This window comes from Stenella coeruleoalba (assembly GCF_951394435.1).
Source record: "Stenella coeruleoalba genome assembly, chromosome: 17".
Taxonomy (NCBI): Eukaryota; Metazoa; Chordata; class Mammalia; order Artiodactyla; family Delphinidae; genus Stenella; species Stenella coeruleoalba.
This window is the reverse complement of record NC_137163.1, coordinates 16,466,848-16,482,138: the sequence shown is the minus strand read 5'-3', so window position 1 is coordinate 16,482,138 and position 15,291 is coordinate 16,466,848. Positions and strand designations below refer to the sequence as shown.

Genomic DNA, 15,291 nt, shown 5'->3' with positions numbered 1-15,291 from the left:
TCTTTGAAAAGAGTTAGACACTCCCTGTTTTCTGAATAAATGAGGAGGGGAATGTTAATCTTTTAACATTTTAAGAATATACGACTGTCTCTGGCCAGAAGAATATATTCCCATATTCATAGAAACAAACAATTTCAGAGTCGGAAGGGACTTTTACTCTATATAGACGAGAAAATAAACAACTTTAACGAATATGCCTCAAGTCATACAATTAATTGAGGGTTGAGAGTTGGCTGAAACTCAAGTCTTATGGCTTCTCTCCCAGTACTCCTTCAACTCACTGCTCTAGAGAGTCAATTTGAGAATATAGGTGACTGGCCCAACGTGGAAATGGAGAGTCTGTTGTAATCTCTCTCTTACATCTGCTACTAGATTCCGTTTTCTTTTAAAAATATGTTTGTAATGTAATTATGACATTTTTGTGGTAGAGAACATTGATTGCTCATAGAGCAGTCATCCCCATCCTCTTCTTTTCTGAAATAGCCTTCATTCCACATAGAAGCTAAAAAGGATAGCTTCTTCCTTTCCCAGTCTCTTCAAAAGCTAAGATATGGGTATGAAATTAACATCAGCTGATGGTACATGAGGGGATGGCTGATGCTGCATGGGGGGAATGTGTTGTTACTTACAACTTACAAGCTGTTTATTAAAAATATATATGCAAAAATAGTAAAACTAATCTATAATGTTAATATTTTGATTTTGTTACATTTGTTTGCATGTCTTTGCATATACGCACATCTATGTGAGCTCAAACATGTACATACATATATATACATGGTCACTTGTAAGTAGTATTTTGAAACCTGTTTCATGTGGTATTACCAATTTCGCATACAATTTAAAATTCTTCTACACCATTATTTTGCTATACAATACTCTAACTTTTGACTAACTGGATGTTTATTTAAGCAGCTCCCTACCATTGATCATTAAGCTTATTTCCAACATTTTATATTATAAACAACATCTTCATGACTATCCACAAAACTAGAGTTGTCTTTCTTTCCCATAGCATATTAGTTTTCTCAAAACTGCATGTATAATGGCATTATTTTACTGAAAAGCCTGGAAAGAGCAAGTTACTTTGGAAAGTTTTACACTTTCTAAAGTGCTTTTATATTCATTGTCTCTTTTGACCCTCACAGTGATCTGTTGAAGGTGATTGGGTAGCTATTATTAACTTTATTTTTTAGGTGTAAAAACTAAGGATTACTGTTTGATTGGCTTTCTTAAGAACTAAGCTAGCATGTGGCATGTCATTAAAGGTTTTTTTGACTCTAAAGTATAGTATCTTCTATCTTTCTTTTCCTTTTATCTTCCTACCTGTCTGCTTTCCTCCGTTTTTATTATTTTTTTGACTAAAGAAAACATTATCTCTGCCCTTGAGTTGCTTATAATTCACTGGGGGAGAAAGGCAAGTAAATTGACATTTACATTATCTTGTGAAAAATGCAACTATGGGAGAATGAAGGAGTAGCTCTTAAATCAAACAGGAAAAGCTTCCTAGGAAAAGTAAAATTTAAGGAGAGATATTCCATATCAAGCTCATAATTCTCACTGAGGTGTTTCAAATTCCCTCTAATCAATTATAACCTCACTTTAAAATCTCCACTTCTTTGGAATTACGATATTACATTCAAATAAGGAAGAGTCCCTCCCTGTCTTTGGCCATCGACACTGCCCTCATCCTAAACTCCTTGACTATACCAGCCCTCCTTCATTATGTATACAATCTGTTGTCTTATGAATACTTATTCCACTTAATACAATCTTCCCAAACCACCTCCCTCTCTAAATCCTACTCATCACATAAAACCCAGTTCAAGATTTATGTCTTTCATGAAACCAGAATCAGCACCTATGGCTGTGCCTGAGAAATACAGAATTCTCATATAGTTGGAGAAGACTATAACCATCATTCTGTAAAATTTTCCATTCTCTGACCACAATTAAAGAAACACTAGCTTGCTTACTATTATCAGTTATTGTGCCTTGGACCAGGGCTACAGAGATATTTAGGGTATGGTCACTTCTAAGAGAAGGTCATTGTAATAGTCCAAGGATAGTGAGATGGTAACCTTCTGAGAAATGAGTTCTATATGTGTCCCCTTTTCTTCCCTTCTACAGATTTCTGTCTTTCTAGCTTTTTGATACAGGTGAGTATTAAATGATAGTGGTCTTGCATCTGAGTTTTCATAATCTTCTCAGAAGCTTAGAAGAGCTTCACAACTAGGACAAAATATCAGAAGGCTGAAGAGATGCCACTCAGAGGAGATTGAACAAAGCTGATATAAAAAGAGGCTGCCTGAGAAGGTGCTGACTGACAAAGACGTCCATTCAATGGACTTTGCCTTTGGAAGACACTTCCCCTGGATTCTCAGAGATCTCTTTTTATTTTTTAATTTTATTTTATTATTATTTTTTTATATGGCATTTTCTTATTAGTTGTCTATTTTATACATATTAGTGTGTATATGTCAATCTCAATCTCCCAGTTCATCCCACCCCCCCACCCCCCACTTTCCCCCCTTGGTGTCGATACGTTTGTTCTCTACATATCTCAGAGATTTCTGATAATGCTTGGCAACACTGTTTTGGAAATGGTATTTAGATTTATGTTAATAGACTTCACTGTAATTAACATCTATCAAAGCATTCAGGGGAATTTGGAACCTTTACCTTCTTGGCATGAGATCAATGCAATAGAGAAAAGGCATTTTGGTTGACAACTAAGCCAAAGTCCCAGAAATATCACTCAAGAACTCGGGATTTTGGCACTGAAAACAAAAGTACATAAATATATTGCTGAGGGCAATCTCCATAAATTGGATTTGAGTTGCCAAACCATGACGGAGGGCCAAAAGATAGGCAAGTTATGCAGACCATTAGAAGTTAAGTGGGCAAATATAAATTTAAAAAATTGATTACAGGAATACTTTGTTTTCTGAAGAACCTGACCTGTCCACACAGAGAAATGCATTTAATTTTATAATAAATACTTGCATTAGTAATCTACTGTTACAAAAAAACATTACCACAAATTTAGGGGATTAAAACAACACACTTTTACTATTCCAAAGTTTCTGTGGATCAGGAGTCTGGGCGCAGCTTATCTGGATTTTCTGCAAGGCTGTAATCAAGGTGTCAGCTGGGCTCCATTCTCATCTGGAGGAAAGACTGGGGAAGAATCCACTTCTTCCACTTTGTGAAGAAGTTCACACAGGTTTTTGGTAGAATGTATTTCCTTTTGTAGGATTGATGGCCCTAGCTTCTTGCTGGCTGTCAGCTGGAGGCTGTCCTCAGCTCCTAAAGGCTGTTCATAGTTCCTTGATATGTGGGTTTTTCCAACTGACCTTTTAATTTATCAAGTTGACAAGGAGAATATCTAGAGCCAGTTGACTAGTAGAGTCATATATTTTAACATAATCATGGGAGTGATGTCAGATTCATCCCTTTTGCCATATTTTATTGATTAGTAGCAAATCACAGGTCCCTCCCAAAATGCAATAGGAGGAGATTGAACAAAGCTGTAACCACCGGGAGGCAGAGATCATGGATATCATCCAGATCTGTCTGCCACTATAAGGAATAAAAGGTTCATGGTTGTGTATGGATACACTAAGTTCTAAACTCAAGCATCATTTTTAAATCTATACCTTTCTTCTCTGGACTACTGCCACAGTTTCCGAATTGGTCTCTTAGCTCCTAATTTTACTCCTAAAAATCATCCTCCAGAGAACAAAGTTTATTTAAAATCCAGTTTTAACATGTCACAGACCTGCTGGTTGCTCTTCCTTCCCTAGTCCCCCACCTGCCTTCAGGTTAAATCCAGAATCTTTAGAATGGAACTATACTGAATGTATACAGCACATCTCTTCAGTTTTACTTCTAGTCTCTTCAGCTCTGCTTCTTATCACACTTCTTATGTTACCCTGCATGTAGTATGCTATTTCTCTTCTTAGCCTTTGCATATGATCACTACTTCTCCTCAAATAACTTCCTTACCTTCCCTGGCATTTCCTTCATCTGGAAAATTCTAACTTGTTCTTTAAGAAAATGCTGGCTTCGTCTCCTGTAAGAAGCCTTCTCTGTTATTTCCTCGCAGTTTCTCAAATTCTTTAATACTCTTTGCATAGCTGAACAGTTTAGTACCAACCCACTATGTTATATTGATTATTTTGTTTTTCTGTGTCCTCCAACTTGTCTCTGGACAAATTCAGGGAAGAATTATGTTTTGCTCACTTCAAACTTCCTGATATTAGCATTGTACAGTGTCATTTGAATGAATCGATGCATTAACAAAATAGTCCTTGTCAGTAAATATATAATGTCAATTTTGGCTTCAAGATTTTTTTTCTTGAATGCACATCCTTCATGAGATATCAGTATGTTGTAATTTTAGTAGTAGCATTTTTCCACGTTACTGGGTGTTTGAATTTCACCTATCGTTTCAGAAAAAATTTTAAAAGCCATGAACGTTGGATTTTTGAGATACAAGTTGCAAATATTCCCCCTTAATTTATCTATCATTTAATTTTGCCTATTATGTTTGGCAATAGTTTTACAAACTTTTTATGAAGGTAAATATTTTCTTTTGATTATTTTCATGTTGTTATCTTCTCTGGTTGACACAGAAAATTAAACAGTTCATGTGCCAAAGTGGAAGAGGGAAATTTACTCATTCTTTGGTTAACACTGATACCATAATCAGAATAGACACATACAATGTAGTGGTTTAAATAAACATATCTTACAATGCCTTGCACACATCAGGTGTTCAATAAATATTAATTGTGTTCCTCCATTATTTTTAGTCACACATAATACCCATGTATTTGTAGGCAAATACATACAAACATAGAAACACAAACTCACCTATTCATATATTCTTAATTCAGAAACCGATCATGTTTAGGGGTTTTCTCAAAATATCATATTTTGCTTTTCAACATATATGGCTTAAAACAACAAAAACAAATGTCTCACCATTCAGTGGGATGGGTCTGCTGTGTGGTTCCTCTGCTGGGGTCACCTGGGGTCACATATGTGACTTCAGCCATCTAGTTAATTACCAGGAACTGGATGGTCCAAGAAGGCTTCACTCATATGTCTGGTGACTGGGGCTAAGTGATGTCTGGCCTCTCTCTCCACATGGTCTCACTCTTCCAAGAACGCAAGTGCAGAAGCTACAAGGACTCTTGATGCCCTTCTCAGAAGCTGTACAAAATCACTTCCACTATATTCTACTGGTCACAGCATATCACAAGGTCAAGCCAAAGTCAAGGGCTGGAAAAAGAGACTTCTTGTGAGGAGCTGCAAAGAACTTGAGGCCAATTTTGATCCACCAAATTGTATAGTTGGATTTTTAGACCAAGTCCTAAAGGGGCTCTATTCAGTCACTTGAACAAGTATCAGAATATAAGAGGAGCTTAAATACAACCCTTAGTGAGTCAAGGAAACTCCTTAAAAAGTGAATATTCTCCTGTTCATTAATCATTATAAAATGTTTTGTCATGTTAGGTGCACCCTACACATATGGGAAACACTTGGAAATCTTAGGTTTTAAACCCCACCAACCGGTTTCCTTTTAAACTCCTAACTTTATGTATAGATATGTAGGTACTCATATACATAGAAATATATAAACATGTATTATTTACATATAAGCATACTGTTATTCACAAACTGTATATAAATGTATTCCCATAGTTAAAAATATTTTAAAGTTTCAATCCAACTCCTTTATTGTGATTACATAGAGGGGAAAGTAATTTATATAAATACAGCCTGAAAGCCTTTCAAAAATCCCCTATAGTATGGATTTTGGCTTCTCCCATTATTTGTTGATATGATGTGTATGATAAAGACCACACAGGATTTATATCTATATATTTTTTAAAATCACATAAAAATATAAAAGGAAAGGTTGGATGCTTTTTGCCAAAGTGCCACATTATGAAATATTTCAGTGTAGGGTATATTAGCAAAAACACGGAGTGCGTCTTTGGGTAAAAAGAACACAGATCAGTATGGAAAGACTTTAAGAGTTATGATGTATTTTTTGGAAACTTCAGCCATGTGCATTGTTAATCCTTTGTAGTTTTAATTGACCCTCGCCCTATATCTATCTTATTTCAACTTCCTGTATCCCTAAGTGTGGCTGCAAAAATATTGGGCTGGTCAAAAGTTTCGTTCGGGTGTTTAATAAGATGTTATGGAGAAATCCGAACGGACTTTTTGGCCAGCCCAATACTTTGATCTGCACATACTTTCTTTCTTAAGGAGCAACTAAGCAATCCTGTTAGGCCAGAGAAAATCATAAGTAACAGTGAGATACAGAATGACGTTAACAGGAGATTAACAAAGAACAGAAACTATTTTTTATGATGCAACCCTTAATTTAAAAAGCATTCATGAAGAAAGAGTTTTAAAGAACAACGAGATGAGCAAATCGACCACTTTTGAATTGTATCTATCACAGACTGTATATGTCAATATATCACAGATTGTTGTGTAGATTCCTCCAGCTTCTAGGGCAGCAGTTGGCAAATTATGGTCTGTGTTCCAAATACAGCTCACCCTCTGCTTTTGTAAATAAAGTTTTATTGGGACACATTCATTTGCTAATGTTTTCTCTATTGCTATTTTTGATATACAATGCCAAAATTGAATAGCCTTGGAAGAGATCACGTAGCCAGCACCACCTCAACAATTTACTGTCTGCCTCTGCACGCAAAAGTTCACTGATCCCTGCTGTAGGGCCTTGGATTTCTTCTGGCGAGGTGAATGAGAATCAGAAGTTGCAAACAGGGCTTCCCTGGTGGCACAGTGGTTGAGAGTCCGCCTGCCGATGCAGGGGACGCGGGTTCGTGCCCTGGTCCGGGAAGATCCCACATGCCGCGGAGCGGCTGGGCCCGTGAGCCATGGCCGCTGAGCCTGCGCGTCCAGAGCCTGTGCTCCGCAGCGGGAGAGGCCACAACAGTGAGAGACCCGCGTACCGCAAAAAAAAAAAAAGAAAGAAGTTGCAAACAAAAGCAGGAGGCGTTTGTGGTTTACTGGGAAGAATATTTTTATCGATCATTGTCAAAAGGTTTGGGTTTGAATTTTGGTTGGCTATCTGTTGGCTGTGTAACTCTGGATAAGCTATTTAACCTGGGATTCTTCTGTTTCCAAAGTCTCTGCTACTTTATCTCTGACCTTAAAATGGATGTTGATAAACATCCTGGAACAACTTTCTGAGCTGTAAAAATGCCGTATATATGTGAATTACTATTAATTATAGTAACCATTTAATACTGTTGACCAAAATATTTTTCTTTCATAAGCTTTGTAAAACTGCAGTCCTCTGTCTTTCCAGAGTAGGGTATGGTTGCAAAGGTGGCTTTTGCCAATGAAATAGGAATCAAAGTATCACTGTGTCCCTTTGAAGGAGGAGTCATTTGGTAGGATCTTGGAACATATTAACTAAAAAAGAAGAAAATCCAAATTAGGTGCTAACTTTAGTTAGTAATAATGTATGAATATAAGTTCATTAGCTGTGCCAAGTGCATCACACTCATGAGCGATGTTAACAACAGGGAAAATAAGGTGTCGGCTATATGTGAACTCTGTCCTATCTCTGCAACTTTTCTGCAGATACAAACCTATCCTCAAATCAAAAGTTTTTTGAAAAGATTATCTTGACCGGAATTCCTAGGGACTCATACCTTTTCTCAATAATCAGGGCTTTCGGGGTCATGCCAAGGTTGAGAATAAAATATTTCCCTTGCCCTTCACACATGTGTTAACTTTATTAATTCATGCAAATGTATTAATTCATTCAAACTAATGGATACTATTAAATAGCTGCCTTACAACAGACCACATAGCAAACACTGCGCCAGGCACAGGAGGTATGGATTACAGAGCTTAATCAAATTTTAATTTTTTACTTGAAAAGAATAATAATCCTTGGGTCATTCTGAATTGTACTTGTTTTTCTTCCACTATCATTACTATAAAATATTTAGAAAGTAAAATCCTCAGTTTTTAAAGGGTATACAACTGGGTCTACCAGTTTTATTCTCTGTAACAGGAAGAGTTCTTAGATTTTTTTCCTGCCAAAAGGAATGGATATAAACTTCAACCAGTCATCCTGGCTCAAAAGCAGAACAGAGGGGTCATTGTTAAGAGACGAAGATGTAATGCAGAAAGAGAGAGAGCAGATCAGTGCAGCAGACACAAGTAAATGCAATTCCCTGGTGATAAGTAATTGGCAGCAGACATGCTGCCGAATGTACTGAGGACAGAGAGAACCTTCTTAAATTCAGTGAATTTTAAACAAAGACTCCAGAGTAGTTAAAGACAGAGAATGAGGACTGAACTTCAAATGATTGCAAACTAGGGGATTAAGTATTCTCTGCAATCCCTGATATGTGCTCTAACACATAAAAACAGCACTGGAAATGCAAAAACAACTGAGGCACAAGGAAATGCAGCAGAATATGCAAAGTAGAAGATAAAGGGGCTACAATTCTTAGTGCTGAGCAATTTGAAACTGTTAATACTATATATCATTTATATTTTGTTTTGTGAACACACACACACACACACACACACACACTAGAGTTTATAAAAATCTCAACTCACAGTGTGAAGTTCAATTAATCTAAAGTAACAAAATCTCCCCATGAAACATACTGTGTATATACAGGCTAGTTGGGACTCATCTGACAGTTCCTTTTAAAGCTGTGATTTAAGTTTTGCCAGATAACGTGCTCTGTGGTGTTATTTGCATTCTCACCACAGCACTAAGAGTTGGGAATTAGGAAACCCCATTTACAAATGAGGATTCTAGTTCACATAAGTAGATTAAACTACCAAATATAAGATAGCAAATTAGCATTGGATCCAGATTCAAACCCATCTTCCTAACAGGTACGACCAAAATTCTGATGGTCAGAGTAGGCGAAATGAATTCTGATCCTGTTATCTCCCATATAATCTGCGTTAGCCATAATTGTGCCTGTGTGGTACACTGAATGAATACATGTGATTCTCACTAGTGAAACTGATCACGATGAGCTGGTTAGAAACAGTAGAGTGGAGAGTCTGATTATTTGCCATGGTTTCTCGTGAAACACTAATGTTGTTAACCTGAAATGTGTGGACTGGGGCTGAGTGGGATGACGGGATGGCTGGGCCAAAAAAGAACTTTCTTGAGAGATAGCAACTTCCTCGAGAGATATCGCATCCTTGAGAGATAGCACAGTTGAGTTAGCGGAGTGATGCTTGCATCATCCAGTAGGATATATAAAAGTCTTATCTTCCCAATCTACTACTTGTGCTGTCCTTTCTCTTCTCCACCTTACTGACTTTGGGGGCATTTTTATATTGAAAGATATCAACAATTAAAAAGTATATGGGACTCATTTGAATGGTTAAATAATAATAATAAAACAAATACTTGTGTAGCCAATACCAAGCCAACAGTTTTGTAGCCATTAAGATACATTTATCCATCTCTTTTCCTCCCTACGAGAGGTAACCCTAATCCTGAATTTTGTCTCAATCTTTTCCTGGCTTTTCTCTGTAGTTTTACCACTTAATATGTATTTGTATTTAATAAATTATTTAGTTTTGGTTGGTTTTAACCTTTTATGTAAGTAGGATGATCTTACACACTTATTTTAGCCATTGTATGTTTGAGATTCATTCCTGCTACTAATAGATAAATTCCTGTTTCCTGCAATTACTATCTCATTTCACGAACGCTTCAGTTTATTTACTCATTTAGCAGTGCTGGGCAGTTAGGGTTTTCCCAGTATTTACTAATAATGACACTGTTGCTGTGACTATTCGGATACCTGACTCCTGATCCATGAAAAAAAAATCTCCCTGCAAGTTTACCCAGGATATGTACCAAAGAGAGGAGCTGCTGTGTATCATGGCATGTACATGTTCAAATTCACTAGGTAATTCCACTTTTTCCCCAGAAGACTTGTAGCAATGTATGCCCCACTAGCAATGGGTAATAGGCCCCCATTGTTCCACAGCCTCATGAACATTTTCTATAATCCACCTGCATAGTTTTACCAAATTGGTCCATGTGAAATACTGGCTTAGCGGTTTAAATTTTCTATTTCTCTAAGAATACAATTAAGCAATATTCTGTATGTTTATGGTCATTTGTGTTTCTACTTCTAAGGAATGTCCACTTGTGTCTTTTCTCATTTTATTTTCATTTCCTTCTTTCCCATAAATTCTTTGTATATTCTGGAGAGGAGCTCTCTGTCAACTCTATGCATTAAAAGTATCTTCTTCCTGCATGTGGCTTTATCACTCTCTTTGTGGTAACTTTTGGTGATTAAGAGTTTGTGTTTTTGAATTTAATGTGGTTAAATTTATCAAGGTTTCCCCTTATGTTTTATATTTTTATGTCCATTATAATTTCTTTCAATATCCCTTTCGGAGGGTTGTTTCTGGTTTCTAAAACTATGTTCCTCTATTGTGTAGGTAATATTTGTAGTTACCGAAGCCTACTTAAACTCAGTATTCAAGTTTTCCTTTCAGTTTAATCCTTCTCAAAAATTGTTCTGACCTTCTCTTTCCCACTTTCCTGTCTGAACCTTCTTTGTGAAATATTACCATAACTAATTGAAAATTATTCTAAATACCTCTAGAGTCTAAATTAAGAATTACTTCATATTGGCTTAAATATCAGCTTCTTTCCGCCAACTATCCCTCACATCCGGTACACTTCCTGAAAGGTCAGGAACTTCAGGGTTCTCCTTTCTTCTGAAATCATAGCAATCAGGCTCCGTGAGTTCCTTCATCTCGTCTGTGGAGGAATATTTTATTTTAAAAAAAGAGAGGGAGAGAAAGAATGAAAGAAGGTTTTCTTTCTAATCCCACACAGAGAAACATTCCTTTTCGTAGCCAGATCCACATCAAGATGCAATCATTTGTTCTGGTTTTTAATCACACTTGACTGAATTGTTTACCTTAAAAATGGTACAATTAAAGATATTTTCAGGTTTCTATTCAGCCATGCAATGTGGCTCTCAGCCCAGGCTTGCTCCTAACCACAAAATCTTCCACCAAACAATAGATGTGCAGAGATGTTTGCAATACTGATAAAAGATACAAATAATCTTCCACATAGTTTTTTCCTTGTTATGAAGTGAAGAAGCAGTACTCTGCAGAAGTCTTTGGGTTGCAATTTAGAAGATATATACATTCGTCCTTCAGTATCCATGGAGGATTAGTTCCAGGACTCCGCTGGATACCCAAATCTGCAGATGTTCAAGTTTCTTATATGTAAACTGGCTCTGGTTTCCATGCGGAGTGGTTAAATCCAGACATGGAACCCACAGATACTAAAGGTCGACTGTATTCTACCCTTAGTTCTCATGTTAGGATCACTCTCTGTGCCTCACTTTCCTCATCTATCAAATGGGAGTGTCGAAGTAACAGTTTTAAAGTCTTTTGTTCATGTTGTTGTTTAAATATGCATTTATTGTTTTAACTCTGTTTCTGGAAGACCCCATATTTTCAAATAGTCAGTCACTATATGTCCTTCTTATTAGGTAAGCAGTTTTATTAATGGACGAGGGGCAGTAAAGCCCTTCAGACCGCCAGTATTTGGGAAGAGGGTTGGAGGCATTTCATCAGGTTGACTAAATATAACCAGGCATAGTATCTTACTCCAGAGCCTGACCTCCTTTACTGCCGTGGAAGAAAACAAACTTAATTCTGTCCAGCTGTTTTTATTCTAGCCATATTTTCATTGTCAGTGAGCTCAGACACAACTTACAATATTATTTTCAATATAAGTTGGCCTTGACTATATATTGGTACACCAAATTTCAGATTCACTTCCAAGGAAGAAAGCGTTTTGATTAAAACATGTTTGAATTTCGACCTTTTTACTAAATCTTTTTCTTTCCCTTTTTTCTCCTCCACACAAATATATAAAACAAATGTTCAAGTCCAAGGCAAAGATAATTCTAAAGTTCTTTTTTCTATGTGGAAAGTATAGTGTAAATTAACATACAAATGCTTACTATGGGATAAGAGCTTAATAAATAGCTTCTCTAGTCATTCATCTAAAAATTTTTATTGAAGATTAACTTATGAAAACTGTGGCAGGCTAACTTTTGTCCCAGCTATCATAAAACTTCTCATGAGAGACAAAGACAATAAGCTAGTTTTAGTGGGCATTATTGCTAAGTCTAGAGCTGTCTAAGAAATAGAACTTCATTTTCTAGAGCTTAATATTTGTTTCCAAGTCCCATTCTGCTGGAAGAAAATGGCCTCAGGTCTTCCCAGGGTTTTATGTCTCTAGAGTTATACCACTGATCTTGGGTCACGGTGGGGACAGCACTATGGTCCTCAGCCCTGGTCTGGGTAGAGCCTGAGGATTACCGTTGTCTGAAATTTATGGCACTTTGGGGGTTTGTAGTTTTTTTTCTGTTGCTTCTGTACTGTGTTTGGCGCGAAGTGATGTTTTGGTAGAGTTCCCATTTGCCTGGTCATTCTGTACAACCATTTCACTCACTGAGTCTTTATTGTTTCCCCAGCAGAGCTGCCAGGAAGTGGTCCTCTGATACCTCCTCATCTTGCTACTCACTTTCCCTACACAGGACCTGAGAGATAGGTCAGGTGGCTGGAATTTCTTTCTACTCTTGGGTGAATTCTTCTCCTTTCCTGTTTCCAGCCAAGACACCTGTTCTCTAAAGAGATCACATTTGAAACTAAAGGAAGAAAAGGGTTGAGTCATTCACAAATTGAGAGAAAAACGTGAGTAGGTTCAGCACGGTCTGGTTGTGTTTGGAGAATTAATCTAAATATACATTTTCAATTCTTTCTTCTAATATTCCCATGAGATGAGCACTTATGATTTTATTGATAAAAATTAAAGCTCACTTTGTTAAGGCATGCCAAAAGCTCTCAGCTAGTATACAAATATAGCCATTTTAATTATAAAAATTCATAAGATTGAAAAGAAAAATAGGTGGGATAGGGTAGAGTGGGGAACCTGACCTTGGAGGAGAGGAAGAGAGTCCCTGAGAATAGATATATACCTGAGTCCTGAGGAATTGAAGAAGCAGTTGAATGAACAGTTGAGAGAAAAGCTTCAGATTGAGAGGATATTGTGTGTGAAAACCCTTATATGATAAAGAAGTGAAATGTTTGAATTCTAGTCACTAAGAAGACTAGAATTACACCATCAAGCATGCAGGTGAGTGGGCCACAAAGTGAGCCAAAAGAATAAGGCAGCAGACATACTGCCTACCCTTGAGAACAGGGATGAGGGTTTGGACCTTCAGATGGCTTTATGGTTACCTTAGTATATGATTCTAACTTCACCATAAAGCTAACACACCCAGGAAGGAGAAAAAGAAGAAAACCTGTATTAGTTTCTTATTGCTGTTGTGACGAATTTGCACAAATTTAGTGGCTTAAAAGAGAACAAATGTATCTTCCAGTTTTTGAGGTCAGAAGTCCAAAGTTATGTCTTTATGCGATCAAAGCCAAGATGTCAACAAGACTGAATTCCTTTTGGAGGCTCTAGCTAACAATCCATTCTTTGCCTTTGCCTGTCTCTAGAGGCTGCCTGCATGCCTTGACCCATGGCCCCCTGCCAACAATGACATCACTCTGACATATGATTCCACTGTCTTGTCATCTCTTCCTCTGACTCGGAGCCTCTTGCCTCCCTTTTATGAGAGGCCATGTGATTGCATTTGGTTCACTTGGATAATCCAGAATAACCTCTCCATCTCAAAATCTCTTTTACCATGTAAGGTAATAGTCACAGGTCCGGGATTAGCCCACAGGCATCTCTGGGGGACTATTGAAATGCCTACAAGAAGGCCTACATAATTATAAAGATCTTAGAAAGAAGACTATTTATAAAATCAAATATATTACATTGTGTTGGTATCATGTTAAATGCTAAATAAATGGACTACTGGAACATTATTCAGGGGTAAAAAAAAAAATGGACTGGAATAGATAACAATGAACCGTATCTTATTTTACATAATGATTTACTAAAATATAAAACATATATTGAAGAATGAAAATGGGTTAGGTGACTGATGATTGATTAAAGACCTTTATTTTTTTCTCCCATAAACAAAACTATTTAGAGGAATAGGATAGTATCAAATGAGAAATATTTACTCCTTTTTTAAAGAAAGAATCCAGATAAAAGAGTGATAATTGATTTAGCAGATGTGTTGGATGTCTTCTTTTTGCCCTTGCAAATCTACTTTCTACCTCTTCCCACTCTGATCTCTGTTCTAGGACCTGACTTTCATGGACTAAATCAAAGAGTGCCCTTGTCCCCTGACTTCTGGTAGGGCTCATCCAATAGGGAGTCTCAGAAAGAAATTTTTAGGGTTAGGGGATTTATTTTCCCTGACATTGTCCCTCTGGGGTTGCTATGGACTGACTCATTCCTACATCTAAGACAACCCTCCCTAAAACCTCTCTCCTATTGGTTTCTCCTCATTACTCTTTTCCTCCATTCGATTGGGTCTCGCCTATCTTTTGTGGTTCCTTACACTGTACCCACAGCTTTGTTAATTTTATTAGATCCTCTTCAAATGATCTAATTTTGTAAAATCCATCTGTTTCTTGCTGGGTCTCTCATAGATGCAGCAGAACAGAGAGAACTATACAACTGGAACTTATGTAGTGAAGAAGGTGTATGAAAGGAGAGGTGATGCACGCTAGAGATTGCAGGAAGGGCTGCACTTTGAAAGCAACAGATGAAATGGGAAATGGAAGTTAAACATGCGTAGAAACAGAGATAGCAGGTAAAAGTCCGTGTACGAGAACACGCAAGCTTACTTTTTACCTACTCATATAGGAGTCTAGCAGCCAGGCTACTATTTAGCAGGAGATTTGCGTGTAAGAAAATATATGAAAGCAAAATATATATTTAAACATTCAGATATTTAAGATTTATCTCACACGTACCTATTTTAAGAAAGGTACTCTAGGATGTGTTTCAGCAAATGAGGGAAGAAGAAATAAGAGAAAAACAATAATAAAAGAAGAGGTAAGATCTGTCTAACAGTAAGAAGAGTAAATAGATATTCCATCTGGAAGCATCTGGCTCAGATGAGAGCAAGAGAATGGAAGTCTCCAAGTAATGAAAGATAATGGTTTATTCAGTTTTTAGCCTTACTTAAAAGCTTCATATTAGTTCTTTTTTAAATAAATAAGAATATCTTAAAGTGTTAATTTATCATGATTTTGACAAATAATTTTCCCAGTGTGAAGTGGACAATTAAT

General features: G+C 36.9%; 1 pseudogene across 1 annotated transcript in view; it reads right to left on the bottom strand.

The window, feature by feature from the left end:
- The window catches only part of LOC307176062 (metalloendopeptidase OMA1, mitochondrial-like), a 41,550-nt pseudogene extending 30,733 nt beyond the window's left edge, over window positions 1–10,817 (bottom strand). The window contains exon 1 of the transcript in view: window positions 10,731–10,817. The product of the transcript in view is annotated as a metalloendopeptidase OMA1, mitochondrial-like (transcript). The remainder of the gene's footprint in view (window positions 1–10,730) is intronic.
- Between the last annotated feature and the right edge of the window lie 4,474 nt (window positions 10,818–15,291).